General features: G+C 39.8%; 2 long non-coding RNA genes across 2 annotated transcripts; both read left to right on the forward strand.

The window, feature by feature from the left end:
* The first annotated feature begins 2,566 nt into the window (after positions 1-2,566).
* On the forward strand, positions 2,567-8,166 carry LOC124142108. The gene is made up of 3 exons (XR_006862146.2): positions 2,567-2,697; positions 5,682-5,740; positions 8,083-8,166. It is a non-coding gene; the product is annotated as an uncharacterized LOC124142108 (long non-coding RNA).
* A 1,973-nt stretch (positions 8,167-10,139) lies between these two features.
* On the forward strand, positions 10,140-15,755 carry LOC124142111. The gene is made up of 2 exons (XR_006862152.2): positions 10,140-11,072; positions 15,626-15,755. It is a non-coding gene; the product is annotated as an uncharacterized LOC124142111 (long non-coding RNA).
* Positions 15,756-16,612: the final 857 nt, after the last annotated feature.

Below are 16,612 nucleotides of genomic sequence, written 5' to 3' on the forward strand. Positions count from 1 at the left end.
AGTGACACTGAAAGCTTTGGTAGGGACCCTTGAGGCAGGCTCCAGTCAAGAAAACGTCCATCATCACCACTAAGACATTTTGTAGTCTGCAAGAGGTGGTGAGGTGAAATGAGGTTTAACGTCGCGTCCAAGATTATCGCACTTATATAGCGACGTGCATGTACGTGAGTGTGTTTGTATGGCTGCTTGTACTAGTCCGGACTGATGCCGATTTATAGTGCTAGCTCACTGAGATACCATGCCGCAGTTTAACATGAATACCCCACTCAGACACAGTATACTGACTCCGAGCCGACCAGTCCTTGTTTTAGCCCCTTAATGCCGAGCGCCAGGCAGGGTAACAACAAGTACCATCTTTTAACGTCTGTTGGTATGACGCGGCCGGGGATCGAACCCCGGACCTTCCGCTCTCCGGGCGGACGCTCTACCACTAGACCACGGAGGCGTTCTAGTCTGCAAGAGGATGCAGGAATGACTTCAGTTGGTTGGTCCCATATTGACAAGATCCAGCTGTCTGATCCCAACATGTAGGGCAGCTGCACTGATGAATTAATGCATACGCTGCATGCGGCTGCCTCCCATATGTTGCATGTTAATATACACGTTATATACACTTGCATCACCATGTTTCAGGGAATGCGTAACCAGAGTAATGTACCATGCATCTCCTGATTGTGTGAGTAATGTACCTTGTACTCATCCTATGTCGACCACCTCCGTGGTCTAGTACGTGGCAGAGAGTCCGCCCGGTGAGCGGTAGGGCCGGGGTTCGAACCCCGGCAGCGTCATACCAAAACACGTTAAAAGATGGTACTTGTTGTTACCCTGTCTGGCGGTCGGCATTAAGGGGCAAAAACAAGGACTGGTCGTCTCGGCGTCAGTATACTGTGTCTGAGTGGGGTATATATGTTAAACTGCGGCATGGGCTAGCAATATAAATTGGCATCAGTCCGGACAAGTACAAACAGACGCACGCGCGCGCGTGCATGCACGTCGCTTTTCAAGTGCAATAATCTTGGACGTAAAACCCCATGTTATTCCCTTTGTGACATCTTAAACTTATGATGAAGTTTAGAAATCCCAAAATATATATCCAATTTTGAAAACTCTGAAATCGACCTTTACAAAGATACATAAAATCTTCAGACGTGACTTTCCGCTCCAAAATGTCAGCTTCGCTGTGACGGAGGCTCGAAAGCTCGAATGCATACTCTTGTAACAAAGCGCAGTCCTCAAAATGTAAAGGTATAAAATAATTGAATTAGCATTTCTTAGAGAAATACCGAAAGGGTTAACAGTTTAGCACATGACGTAAACCCTCCCCTCATTTTGAATTTCAGCCAAAAGACCGAAACAATGAAATTATTGAACAGCATCATGGACAAGTTCATCAGTTGTCTGGTGACTGTACAACTTTTTACGAACATGCCACCGCTTATGAACAGTTTGTGAGTTATGTTCCGGAAGAGAACCAAAACTTGAACGATGGTGCCTCTGCTTGGCAACTATCATGAATCGAAAGGTATACCAGTTCAGAATGGGACTTCAGCAACCCATGTTTGACGTAAAGGGCGAGTGTGTATTACGACAAGCACACTTATGGTCGGCCATCCGGTCAAAAAAGACAAAGTGGATATAAGGACAAAATACGCAATATATTTATAGTGAAATGTTACGAATAAAGATTGAATGTTTCAAATAATGGTCGTTGTTTGCCTACATACAATGGGTGAGTGAGTATGGTTTAACGCCGCTTTTAGCAATATTCCAGCAATATCATGGCGGGGGACACCAGAAATGGGCTTCACACATTGTACCCATGGCGGGAATCGAACCCGGGTCTTCGGCGTGACAAGCGAACGCTTTAACCACTAGGCTACCCGACCGCCCCTCATACATTATAATGAATTCAAAATACAAAACGATACCAATGAACAACTCGCAAACGGAAGACGTCATATGTAAAGAAAGAACAAAATGTACTAAGAGGCGACTAACGGGATCGGCTGGTCAAGCTCGCTAACTTGGTTGATGCATGTCATCGTATCCCAATCGCGTGGATCAATGCTCATGATATCAATCACTGGATTGTCTGGTCAGACTCTATCATTTATAGACCGCCGTCATATAGAGTCTGGAATATTGCTGTGGCGTTTAAACAACAAACGGCAAAATCCTGGAATCAACAAGGTGTTAACAATTACTTGGGAAGATGCCTTTCATTTGAATCAGTTCGTTTCACCTTCTCTGTCACAGCCTCTGGAGGACGAATGTTAACAGTTCAGAAGTGTGTTTCCAGTGTAGTCAACAAGGACCACTCGGTTATTTGTTTTCCTGTGTTCCAAACATTTTTAACATCATACTTAATACTGAAGCCTACTTGTGACGACATTTCTATTCTCTGTATCGACACTATTGTTTTGTCTGATATGCAACTCACTCGTTTTCAACCAACACACGGCCAAAATCATGGCTTGGATCCTGACTTGCGTAGTGCAGGAAGAAAACCAGCCAAGCAGTAAGGTCACGTGGTACTATGACAGTCTCGCGAGATTTATGACGTCGCCATGACGACAATTTTACTGCTGATATCGCCATTGCTGTGCTATCATACTGCTATCATATCGTCTCTTTTCTGCTGTTATTTGCCTGGTATTTTGCTCTTCATCGTATACACCATGAGCTCCTACGCCCAAGGTATTTCTTTATTTCTGAATTTGCTAGTTTGGCTTTTTTCTTTCTTTTAGGACTTATTATCTTTATTCTACTAAGTTCAGTCTGAAGTAGGGAAAAGACTTCCAGAACACACTGGCATCAACGATGATAATTTGACGTGTATTCATATCTTTTCACGTTAATTGAGACCGCCTTTTCCACCTTTTCCTGATTCTGTTAATAAACAAGACATTCATGTTTTATTAGATGTATCTTTTCAATTTTAAATATTTTAACTAATCGACGCCGATTGTATCAGAGCGGGTGGTCTGAGGCTGATAAAAATGGCGAGTGGCCCTTGATTACCCTCTGATTTATATTTTGGATTAGCTGATCAACTCTCCAGTTTGGGATTTAATTACATTTCTACAACGAGCGGGAGCCCTCCAGTGCAAAGCCCACCAGTGTTATTTGTCATTTCTTAAACGCTTTGTGATTTGTTTCCCTGTCCAAAATGTAGATCTTTGATCCAACGCTCTTTGGATCTTTGTCTTACTAGGCCTAACAGTTACTTTTCTAGGAGCTTTTAAATATTCTTGTTTACCGAGGTTTTTGTATATTGTTAAACCAGCAGGCAAGTGGCCAGCTATTCATTTTTAGTAGCCCTTAGATATTTTACATGTCATTAATCAGGGAGGTAGTGTTGGTTTCCAGGACTGTTTCTACTAATTAGATGTTGCTCTCCACAATGGTTTAGATTCTGTATATATACTTGTTCAGTACCACACATACACGACAATCAAATACCAATAATTATACAATTCAAGTACTTTAGACCAAATCTTGATAGTTTTAGATACGTAAGTAATACAAATATTATTATCTTCAAATGGTTTGAACCAAAATTAACTAACTTAATGTTCCACCCCACACCTGTTTACCAGTTATAGTACATAATATATACAAAATGGTAAATTGGTTTCAGAATAAGCAGTTTGAACAAAATAATTGGCTCTTCCCATATTCCATTATACCGAACCAGACAGAACTAACGTATGGTTCCAATCCACTTCCGTACCAGTTCTGTTTCCCACAGTGCTTCCTGGGTATCCATTACACTTTGAGTAACATTTCAATGTTATCATCTGCAGTGTGAAACTGTTGTCTTCCAATTATAATTTATAGTTCTTCATATCTTAGGAGTAACACATGGAAGTAACCTATTAAGGAAGTAATCATAATGTATAAATAGATCAGAAACTGTCCAACAACTGGTACAGAAGTTGGCACAAAAAAATCAGTTTAAATCTCTGTTTCCGTCCACTAGGCCTTATAATGATAACATATAGGAAAACCCTTAAAAGGGCATATTTCTACTAGTCCTTATGATACCTTAATTATTTGGCAGGGGGAAATATACTATACGAGGACTATTGCCAATTTCTAACTTTGGGCCATGACAACAAGATCCACACATGCTTGAAATTGCCTTGAATTTAATGCATGGTTCGCTCTAGGAATTTTCTGACATGGACCCTTTATAGGAACATTTCAAATATTCCAGATGTAGCGCATTCACAGTGGTAGAAACTAACTGCTTTAGTCCACTTGTCCTTATAATGATAACATATAGCAAATCCCTTGAAAATGGCAAATTTCTACAGGACTAGTGCCAATTTCTATGGCTGATTTAACACAATGTTAAAATGCCCCATTGTATTTTAAAATGTGGGCCTTTTTCAAAATTTAGAGACTAAATGCACAAGGCCCCACCCTAGAATTATCTCTGTTTATGGTCCCTTTGAAAAGCCTAGATTGTTAGTGTCAATCTTGAAAACGAAATGAAATATGCTTGTTGAAGATAATAGTTATGAACCAAAGATGTTTAAGTGTGATGTATCACAGTGGAACATTTGTGTGTCAAAGACCATGAAGAATTCACCACAAACGTAATTTATTTTGTTTGTTGGTTGTGAAACTAAATCTTGTTGGAAAATTTGTGATGTTCATGCTGCTTTTTATGTCATTGTAAGCGAGATTTAAAAAACATTAATATTGGCAGACTAAGGCTAATAACCCAACTAATAAAGCCTTGAAACAAGACTTTGGTAAAAAAATAAAGGCTAGTGGACGCTCTTGTCTCGGGAAGATGCAGAGCTTTATGAACCTTGCGCTATGGTACTGGGAGAAGGAATATCTGGAACACAATCACCAATGTTCATGTGTTTCTCCAAGTCATATTCTGAAATCGTACACATTACGACCATTTGAAATGTATACCAACCAATGAAAAAAGAAATATTCTTTCATAGCTAAAACTCCAACACTGACAACATTGTTAGTATTTATACGAGTAAGTACAATAACATTCTACTGCTTTGTCTGTATCCTGTAACACTTGGGGTAAAGCAAGCACATTGGTTGGGACAGTGGCGGTGGCAGTAGCTCCCTGGCAATGGTGTACGCAAACACCACATATATTACTGTTTGCTTTACAGTTAAAGAAAGATAATAGCATTTGTATCACTGCTTTATGAACACATACTAGTACTTCTTGTCAAGTCTAGACAAATACTCCATATATATTTCTGCTTTCAGCCCAACTTTCATATATCTATGTAATCACATATACTAAATACTTATCTTGTAACTCTGAATATCCCCCAGCAGTTTACCTAATAATACAATGAGTATATGTTATATATTTACCAACGGTTTGGGTAAATTTAGGTTATTCTACCCCAGCTTGAAGGTGTCGCATGTATGTACCACAATCTGTACATCCTACTTTTGAAAACATTACATTAAGATGTTCTGATGATGAGCAATCCTACTTCTGTGTGATTTTAAGACTTCATCCAATGATGTTATAATCGCCCTTCACTTTTCAGTGTGTAATAATTGACTCCCATGACATTGAGTCAACAGAACAACTGTAAACCTCTTTGAAACTCGTTTATATACTGTTCAGTTGATCCTGTCTTGTTTATCCTTATTTAAGACTCTGATTCCTTCTTACTCGACAGCTGTTGACCTCGTGATCAGGTTCCCCTTGAACTTTGACATCTGGGCCCCTCCTCGCCAAGTGGGTGTCTTTGTAATTTACAAGAGTAATTGTAAAACTGAAATTGTATGTCTTGTATTTGATGAGTGTATGGACTCATCCATGTAATATATAACTAACACATACGCTATTGACTTGCAAACTAATATATATGTCCTGTAATGACCACACAATGTAATTACAAACGATCTTCTAACAACATGAGTATCCCTTAATCCATTTCCAACATCTACCAATCTCTTTCTCTTATTTCTCAATACTTTCATCTTCTGTCACTCTCTACATGTCCTTCTCTCCCTCCCTGTCAGCATCGTCCTGGGAGATACATGACCATCCTTGACCCCTTGTCTGAGCTTCCCGTCTCTCCCACCTCTCTCCCTGCCCCTCTCTCTACCCCCGTCCTCCATGATGCCCCTCACTTCGTCGATATCGACCTCGATGATGACGACACCCCGACCCAGTCCCCAGTTCGAGTCTTCCTGTCACGTGTGTCTGGATTCTTGAGGAGTGTGTTCCGTGTCAAGATGGACGCTTAGAGTGACATCTTGCTACCTCTTGGACGATGTGTCATATAATAATTAATTATCTTGAATCAATAATACAACATATATGTTGTTTTGGGGCCTTTTTTACCTTTCGGACGTTTTTATACTTTTCGGACCTTTCGGACATTTTGTGCTTTTGGTTTTTTTCAGAAATGTACTATATTTTTATCATACGTTAAAATACGTATCTTTTGATTTACTCATTTTGGCTCTTTCGGACAAGGTTTCTTTACATTTGTTTAACTTGATTAAATTAATTACCGATCCCAATATAACTAAAGATTTCTTGATTTTCTAGCTCCTTTGTGTTGTCTTTTTTTATGTAACATCCGATTTTAGTTTTGATGCAACGCGTTGTTCTATTTGAACTCATCACAGCAGATAGTTGGTCGTTGGTGCCCCCTTGCATAGCAGAAATGTAGTACCAGAGTAATTAGGGGTGGCCCATTTGATATTAACGGGTAGGGGTAGATTCAGGTTTGCTTCCTTCATTTTAAGGGGCTTTCAGATTTCAAATTCAACCTTTGGAAAGAACGGTAACATTTTCTTATTATTCACAAAAACATATTACTTGCATGATATGGCCTCTTAAAATAGAGGAGTTGAAATGAATATGAATTATTAGGTGTTACAGGTATATCTTTATGTCAAAGATTATGGCTTGCTCAATGCCCACGAAAGATTCTGTATTGATGAGTATGGCCATATTTTGGTCGAGATTTTCTATTGATGCGGAGATGAGTGAGTGATCTCCCCAGGCTTTTGGAAATATTCCGGCCACATCACGACAACAAGATACTGGCCGATACTGTAGCCTCTCTTTGAACATGAATAAGTGTGTGAGTGAGTGAATGTTACAGTAATATTCCAGTTATATCACAGCAGCCCGTGACTAATCTGGAGCCTGGAACAGGGAAACCAATGGTTGACTGCACGAGCAACGACACGTGTACGCGGGCGGAGCGCCGTGAAGTGGGGAGCTTATTCTGGCCAGCAATCTATAAATGGGTTTTCTCACACAGGATCCCAGTTTTATTTCTACCCTCTTCCACTCGAATCTCCACTAAGTTGGTCGCCAAACTTGAGACCAGTTTTATCATCATGTATAAAGTCACTATTTACTTTCAGTTATCATATGCATATTCATGTACCACGTCATCAATACGTCAATAAGTGCATCAATATTGGATTGTACATTTTTCGTGTGTAAAACGCTGCGTGAAGTTGATAAAATTGATGATGGCGCTGATTCAATTCTAATGAGTCGAGAGAGATCATCCGCGTCAGAGGGAAGTATGTTTGGAAATCTGCTGCTTAGTCAAATTAAGTATAGGGTGCTTATGCTTGGCAAACCCCGTAGGAAGAGAGGAGGTGAAAATAGAGAGTTCAAGTGAAATACCGATTTCCAATAAATATTGCATTTCATCACTATATTAATAAATAATCAACTAATATTACTATAAATATGTATGTGCTATTAGCTAAACAATACATGGTGACTTCCGAGGGAGGTTGTGCAAGTTCTTCACGTGCTACATAACTGATCCTGGTCCGGCTCGCGATGAGGATGCTGGTGGTGATGAAACCCGATATACCATTTACAATCCCTGCCCCAACTCCACATGTTAAGTCTACGTTCAAGGTCAGATGGGAATGTCATCTAAACTTTCTGGAGGTCACTTCAGAGGTACAAGCCCTATACAATTATATACTGTAGTAATAATCAGAGTTTTTAGAAAGCTGTCGGTGTCTGCAAACATGCTACCTTTTCAATTGAATCACAGTTTACATTATTAATACTTTCCCATCTCTCCACAGGTAGAAGATCTGCTGCCCCCCACTCGCTACTAGTGTATCACTGAGCAGCCCTCGACTCCATCTGTGTATCGCGCCTGTTATAAAGTTATCAGTGAAACGTAATAAAATCCTTCTGTTAACGTTAAACTGTTGTGTGGTTCATTGTAGTTCTGTTTAAATGTTTTTGTGTAATTGTTACGTGAGTGAGTGAACTGGGTCTAACGCTGATATCGGCTGTATGTCCGTTTGTCAGCTTAGTGTGGATGCACACATTAGGCGTGTACAGTTTTAGTGAAACACCGTGAAAGGCTATGGTGTGCCAACCAAGAAACGTGTTGTATTCTCAGAGTATTTTGTATTAGAATATCACTGGAAAGGAGGTATCTAACATTCGTCCCTAGCCCTTTATCATGATGAAATCCTGGAACATTATTTTTTTCCATCATTTTCAAGCCATAATCCAATGACACAACGCTAAATCAAATTACGCTCATGAGCGAGTATGTTTATTTTACTAGAATCGAGAACCCGCGAAGACCCAGGTTAAAATAGGTCTTCAGCAACCCATGCTTGCCACAAAAGGCGATTGTGTTTGTAAGTGGCGACTAATGGGATCGGGTGGTCAGGCTCGCTGACTTGTTTGATGCATGTCATCGTATCCCACTTGCGTAGATCGATGATCATGATATCAATCACTGGATTGTCTGGTCCAGACTCGATTATTTACAGACCGTCTTCATATAGCTGGACTATTGCTGAGTGCGGCGTTAAACAACAAACAACAAAAACTAGAATGGAGATACGAGAAAATAGTGATGCGGAGCATCTTAATCTAGCAGCAAATAGACATCACTATAATAATTAAGTTAAAACGTTTGGGACACAGAATAACGAATTAACACAGTCCCTTCATTTTGGACTACACTCTTCAGTAGGTCAATAAGACTCGTCATCCAAATAAGAGGCCGTGTAAATTGGTGGAAAGTAAACGTGAAGTGGACTGGTTAAAATTACCCAAACAGTAACAGGCTCCCTACTCCCACAAGAGAGGAGTTAGTGATATTTAACATCCCGAATCACACAAGCGTAATAACCTCTCTATCATATAATGTCACTCTGGAAAACTATCGTTGAAAAAGGTATTATCATCTCTTTTAACCATTGCAAAATTTTCCTGGAATGTGCGCAGTAATATATAACGTCACAAGGTCGGTGATTAGTCGGTCGATCAGTCCTCCCTTCAGTCAATATAGTTCCAACTGAAACTTACTCGTTTAGACAGTGGCGTAACTACCATTAGGCAGAAAAACTTTGCCTACACATAATTCATCAATGTCAGTGATCACCCTACTCGAGTCCCTATGTGAGGTCACGTTTGTTTAGAGTCGTCCTGGTCTGTGATGACCTTTCGGAATAGAGTCAAGTGTCCCACTGCAGGGACAAAAGGAAACAAGGTAAAATATTTCGGTCACACCCCACGGTTTTAATTCTGGAAAAGACTCTAATCTGCAGTCTACAAGCACTGAGTCGATGTAGAGACTGACCACGTGAGCGTCTTGGCTAACATTGCTTTGCAGTCATTTGTTTCCAGAGTTGCCTACCCTTGTAAAATGTCTCAGCCGGCTTAGGTATGACTTTGTTAGACACTGAGTTTCGGTATCTGGCCCACCTTTAGAAAACATTTTATAGAAGGCGCCAGTGCTAAAACCTCGCTACACGGAAACTGACTCAACGTTTCACGCACAGCGATATGCTGTATTGGCCCGTCCCCGACCCTCTAGACAGGCATACCCGCTACACGGAAATGGGTCAACGTTTCCTGCATACCGAGATGCTGTAGGCCTGTTCCCGACCCTCTCGACAGGCAGGACCGCTACACGGACATGGGTCAACGTTTCACCGCAGGGAAATGCTGTATGGGGAAACAGGTCGGATGGAGCTAGACTGGTACCCTGTGCTTCCCCCTCATGCGGCAGCAGGCGAGGAGAGCAAGCGCTCTATGGCAGGGAAACCAGTCTTGGACAGAGCGTCACTCCCACTGATGATTGTGCCCGAATAGCACAAACCTGTATTGTGGAATAATTTACAGTGAGGAATGTTTAAAAACATGTTTTCATAATTATTTATGTAGTCCATATTTACACATATGATTATACATATGTGATACAAAACCCTGTTCTCACAATGGTAATGTATAAAATAATTGGATTAACATTTCTTAGAGAAATACCGAAAGGTTTGTCAGTTTGGTACAGGATGTAAACCCTCCCCTCAGGTGGGAAGCCAGGGAAGCGCAACAACGGAAGTAATTAACATACTGTGAATCAAATGCACAGGTTCAGCTGTTGTCTGGTGACTGCACAAACTTTTACGAAACTGCCACCTCTTACAAACAGTTTATGAGTTATGTTCCGGAAAAGAACCCTGGCTTGAACAAAGTCCAATTTCTTTGCATTGCCTACAGAATATAATAACAGAAAAAGGCATCAGTTCGGCACGTGCTTGTTTCGTTTACCTTATCAATGCAGCATATGGGGCGCACTCGAAATTACTTGGGAAGGTACCCACTACTGTCATTTTAACCAGTTCACCGTCTCCTTCTCTTATATATAAGTGTTAACTTACTGAAGAGCGTGTTTCAAACATTTCTTACATCATACTTATACTGAAGCCTACTTGTAGCTACAATTTGATGCTCTGCGTCGTCACTTTTGTTTTTCTGATATGCATACATTCTGCATACAACTCACTCGTTTTCATCCAGCCGACAACTGGAAACATGACTGGGATCCTGACTTGCGTAGAGCAGGAAGAAAACCAGTCAAACTGTAGCGTCACGTGATAGAATGGCAGTCTCGCGAGATTTATGACGTCGCTATGACGACAATTTCACACTGATACCGCCATTGCTGTGTTATCATTATTGCTATCACATTGCCATTTTTCTGGTGTTATTTGCCTGGTATTTTGATCTTCTCCGTCTGTGAAAATCATGAGCTCCTACACCCAAGGTATTTCTTTATTACTGAATGTGTTAGTTTGGCTATATTTCTTTCTTTTATGACTTGTGTAGTAATGTGTACTAGATCTATGTTCAGACTGAAGTAGGGAAAAGAAGAAACTTCCAGAACATACTGGCAACAAAGATGATCATTTTGTGTTTAGAACTTTTTCACGAAAATTCAGATCGACTTTTTAACCTGTTCCTCAATCTGTTAATAAACAACGCACTCGTGTTTTATTACATTTATCTTTCCTTTTAAATATTCGGCACTGATTGTCTCGGAGCGGTTGTCATTTGTCCAAAATGGAGGTTATTTGTCTCATGGTCTTATAACAGTTACTTTAGCCTGCTAGGACCTTTTTTAATACTACTGACTGTAAACCGTAGTTTGTGTATATTAGTAGCCAGCAGCAAAGAGGCCAGCTATTAGTAGTCCGCCGATATATTTTACATTTGAATGTACACACGACAATCAAATTCCAGTTGTTATTCAATTCACGTGTTAGCCAATATCCACGTAGTTTAGATAAAATCATGATGGTTTTAGATGCTTCCAGTAACAAATATTATTATATTCAAATGTTTTGAACCAATATAAACTGACTTGGGGTTCCATCCACTCCCACACCAATTCCGTTTCCATTCTATTTTGAGTTACCTTCAGTGTTATCAACAGAGGTGTGAAACATTTGTATTCTTAGTTCTAATAATAATTGGTAATATCTTAGAAGTAAGATGTACATTATATGCATGGCTTTCTATAATAATAAATTCTATTAGTAAGGAAGTAACAACAATGTATAAATAGATCAGGAGCTTTTCCAATAATTGGTACGGAAGTAGGCATTATACGAATAGTGATCATCGGCATGATACTTTTACGAGTGCTTCGCTGCCTAGGTTTAACGTGCTGAACAGACTCTGGCTGTGACCCAGGTAGAATGAATATCTAGAACAAAATCACTAATTTTCATATGTTTCTCCAAGTCTTATTCTGAAAAAGTACACATTATTGCCACTTGAAATGTATACTCTTTAAATTTCAAAGAATTGTATCCTACACAAACAACATTTAGGTTATTTATTACTATTAAATGCTGGAACTTTCTGCTGGTCTGTTGTATACTGTAACATGGGGTACATGTATTTCTGTTCACTTGGTCTATTTATCTTAACAAATCGTTTTGAAGAAAGATAATAACATTTGTATCACTGTTTTATGAACACAAGCTAGTACTTTATGTCAAGCCTGTCTTAATATCCCTAAGCAGTTTACCTAATAATACAATGATTGTATTATTATTTATTTACCAACGGTTTGTGTAACGTTATGTGATTCTGCCCCATCTTGACAGTGTAACTTGTATCTACCACAATCTGTACAATCTGCTTTTGAAAACATTACATTAAGATGTATTGATGATGAGGAATGCTACTTCTGTGGGATTTTAAGACTTCATCCAATGATGTGATAATCGCCCTTCACTTTTCATTTACATTTGTATCACTGTTTTATGAACACATGCTAGTACTTCATGTCAAGTCTACACCAATACACTATATATTTCTTCTCTTAGCCCAACATTTCGGATGCACTTCCCTTGTAACTCTTTATATCCCTAAGCAGTTTACTTAATAATACAATGATTGTATATTATATATTTACCAACGGTTTGTGCCACTTCAAGTTATTCTGCCTCATTTTGACAGTGTAACTTGTATCAACCACAATCTGTTCATCCTGCTTTTGAAAACATTACATTAAGATGTATAGATGATGAGCAATGCTACTTCTGTGGGATTTTAAGACTTCATCCAATGATGTGATAATCGCCCTTCACTTTTCAGTGTGTAATATATTAATTGACCCCTATGACAATGAGTCAACAGAACAACTGTAAACGTTTTTGAAACTGGTTTATATACTGTTCATTTGATCCTGTCTTGTTTATCCTTATTTAAGACTCTGATTCCTTCTTACTCGACAGCACTTGACCTCGTGATCAGGTTCCCCTTGAACTTTGACATCTGGGCCCCTCCTCGCCAAGTGGGTGTCTTAGGAATCAATAATTTATTAGAGTTATTGTAAAACTGAAATAATGTGTCTTGTATTTCATGAGTGTATGGACTTAACCAAATAATCTATAACTAATACACATACTTTTAACTTACAAACTAATATATATCAGCGATAGAACTAACGATTTTAGTCTAGTCCTTATAGTGATAACATCCTTAACAAGGGCAAATTTCCACTAGTCCTTATGGTACCTTAACTGTTGGGCAGTTTGGCAAGGTGTAATAGAACAAGTGCCAATTTCGAACACTGTATATGTGCAGTAATAATCACATTCTTAATCAGTACAGTTCTTCTAAACTCATGAGTATCTCTTAATCATTTCATTTCCAACATCCACCCTCCTCTTTCTCTACTTCCCTGTTCTGTCACTCTCTACATGTCCTTCTCTCCCTCCCTGTTAGCATCGTCCTGGGAGATACATGACAATCCTTGACCCCTTGTCTGAGCTGCCCGTCTCTCCCACCTCTCTCCCTGCCCCTCTCCCTACCCCCGTCCTCCGTGATGCCCCTCACTTCATCGATATCGACCTCGATGATGACGACACCCCGACCCAGTCCCCAGTTCGAGTCTTCCTGTCACGTGTGTCTGGATTCTTGAGGAGTGTGTTCCGTGTCAAGATGGACGCTTAGAGTGACATCTTGGAATTGTATCATATCATAATTAATTATCTTGAGTGATAAATACGACATATATGTTGTTTTGAGCATATTTTGGACTTTTCGGACGTTTTTATACTTTTCGGACCCTCCGGACATTTTGTGCTTTTGGATTTTGTACTTAATTTGTATCATACGTTAAAATGCGTATATTTTTATTAACTCATTTTGGCTCTTTCAGACAAGGTTTCAACATTTGTTTAACTTGAATAATTCGATTACCAATCCCTATATAACTAAAGATTTCCAGATTTTCTAGCTCCTTCGTGTTGTCTTTTGTTTTGAATTGTAACTCCCGATTTTAGTACCTAAGCGGACTCATAACAGACAGCAGATAATTGGTCCCTTGCACAACCAAAATGCAGTGCAAGGGTAGGAGTTGGGGGTGGCCTATTTGATATTGTGTGTGTGTGTGCGTGTGCGTGTGCGTGTGCGTGTGCGTGTGTGTGTGTGTGTGTGGTCAGGTTTTTTTACCCTTCATTTTTAGGGGCTTTTACATTTCAAATTCAACTTTGGGTAGAATGTTCAAACTTTCTTATTATCTACTAAAAGATATGACTTGCTTGATATGGCCTCTTAAAATGGAGGAATTGAATAAACATTAATAAGAGTTACAGGTATATCTTTAGGTCAACGATTATGGCTTGGTCAATGCCCACGAAAGATTCTGTATTGATGAGGATGGGCATATTGAGGTTGACATTTTCTATTGATGCTGAGATGAGTGAGTGATCTCCCCAGGCTTTTAGAAATATTCCGGCCACATCACGACAATGGACACCAAGATACAGGCCGATACTGTAGCCTCTCTTTGAACATGAATAAGTGTGTGAGTGAGTGAATGTTCTTCAGTAATATTCAAGTTATATCACAGCAGCCTGTAACTAATCTGGAGCCTGGAACAGGGAAACCATTGGTTGACTGCACGAGCAACGACACACGCGGACGTAGCGCCGTGAAGTGGGGAGATTATTCCGGCCAGCAATCTATAAATGGGTTTTCTCACTCAGGATCCCAGTTTTATAACTCCCCTCTTCCACTCGAATCGCCACTAAGTTGGTCGCTAAACTTGAGACCAGTTTTATCATCATATATTAAGTCACTATTTACTTTCAGTTATCATATGCATATTTATGTACCACGTCATTAATACGTCAATAAGTGCATCAATATTGGATTGTACATTTTTCTTGTGTGAAACGCTGCGTTACGTTGATAACATTGATGATGACGCTGATTCAATTCTAATAAGTCGAGTCAGAAGGAAGTATGCTGCTTAGTCAAATTAAATATAGGGTGTTTATGCTGGGGTAAAGCCCGTAGGAAGACAGGCTGGGAAAAGAGAGAGATAAAGCGAAGTACCGATTTCCAAAAATATAGTATTTCATCACTAAATAAATAAACAAACAAATAGAATTACTATAAACATGGGTGTGCTATCAGCTAAGCAATAAATGGTGATTACTGAGAGAGGTGATGCAAGTTCTTCATGTGCTATACAACTGATCCTGGTTCTGCTCGCGATGAGGATGAGGATGGTGATGAGGATTATGATGGTGATGGTGATGAGGATGCTGGTGGTGATGAAACCCGATGCATTCCATTTACAATCCCTGCCCCAACTCCACATGTTAAGTCTACGTTCAAGGTCAGTTCGGAATGCCATCTTAACTTTCTGGAGGTCACTTCAGAGGTACAAGCCGTATACAATTTTATACTGTAGTAATAATCAGACTTTTGAGAAAGCTGTCGGTGTCTGTAAACATGCTATCTGTCCAGTTGTATCACAGTCAACGTTATTAATACTTTCCCATCTCTCCACAGGTAGAAGATCTGCAGCCCCTCACTCGCTACTGGTGTATCACTGAGCAGCCTTCGTCTACCCCTGTGTATCGCGCCTGATGTAAAAAACGTATCAGTGAAATGTTGTAATAAACTCCTGGTGAACGTAAAACTGTTGTGTGGTTATTTGTTGTTCTGTTTAAATGTTTTTGCGTAATTATCACGTGAGTGAGTGAACTGGATCTAACGCTGCCTTGGTCTGTATGTCCGTTTGTCAGCTTAATGTGGATGCAGACATGAGGCGTGTACAGTTTTAGTGAAACGTGTGAAAGGCTATGGTGTGCCAACCAAGAAACGTGTTGTAGTCTCAGAGTATTTTGTATCAGAATACCACTGGAAAGGAGGTATCTTACATTCGTCCCTAACCCTTTATCATGATGAAATCCTGGAACATTATTTTTTCCAGCATTTTCAAGCCATAATCCAATGACACAACGCTAAATCAAATTACGCTCATGGGCGAGTATGTTTATTTTACTAGAATGGAGAACCCGCGAAGACCCAGGTTAGAATAGGTCTTCAGCAACCCATGCTTGCCGTAAAAGGCGATTGGTTTTGTAAGTGGCGACTTATGGGATCGGGTGGTCAGGCTCGCTGACTTGGTTGATGCATGTCATCGTATCCCACTTGCGTAGATCGATGATCATGATGTCAATCACTGGATTGTCTGGTCCAGACGCGTATATTTACAGACCGTCATCATATACCTGGACTATTGCTGAGTGCGGCGTTAAACAACAAACAACAACTAGAATGGAGATACGAGAAAATAGTGATGCGGAGCATCATAATCTAGCAGCAAATAGACATCACTATAATAATTAAGTTAAAACGTTTGGGACACAGAATAACGAATTGAAACAGTCCCTTCATTTTGGACTACACTCTTCAGTAGGTCAATAAGACTCGTCATCCAAATAAGAGGCCGTGTAAATTGGTGGAAAGTAACGATGAAGTGGACTGGTTAAA

This window comes from Haliotis rufescens, unplaced genomic scaffold (genome assembly GCF_023055435.1).
Source record: "Haliotis rufescens isolate VD_foot unplaced genomic scaffold, xgHalRufe1.0.p SCAF_15, whole genome shotgun sequence".
NCBI classification, from domain to species: Eukaryota; Metazoa; Mollusca; class Gastropoda; order Lepetellida; family Haliotidae; genus Haliotis; species Haliotis rufescens.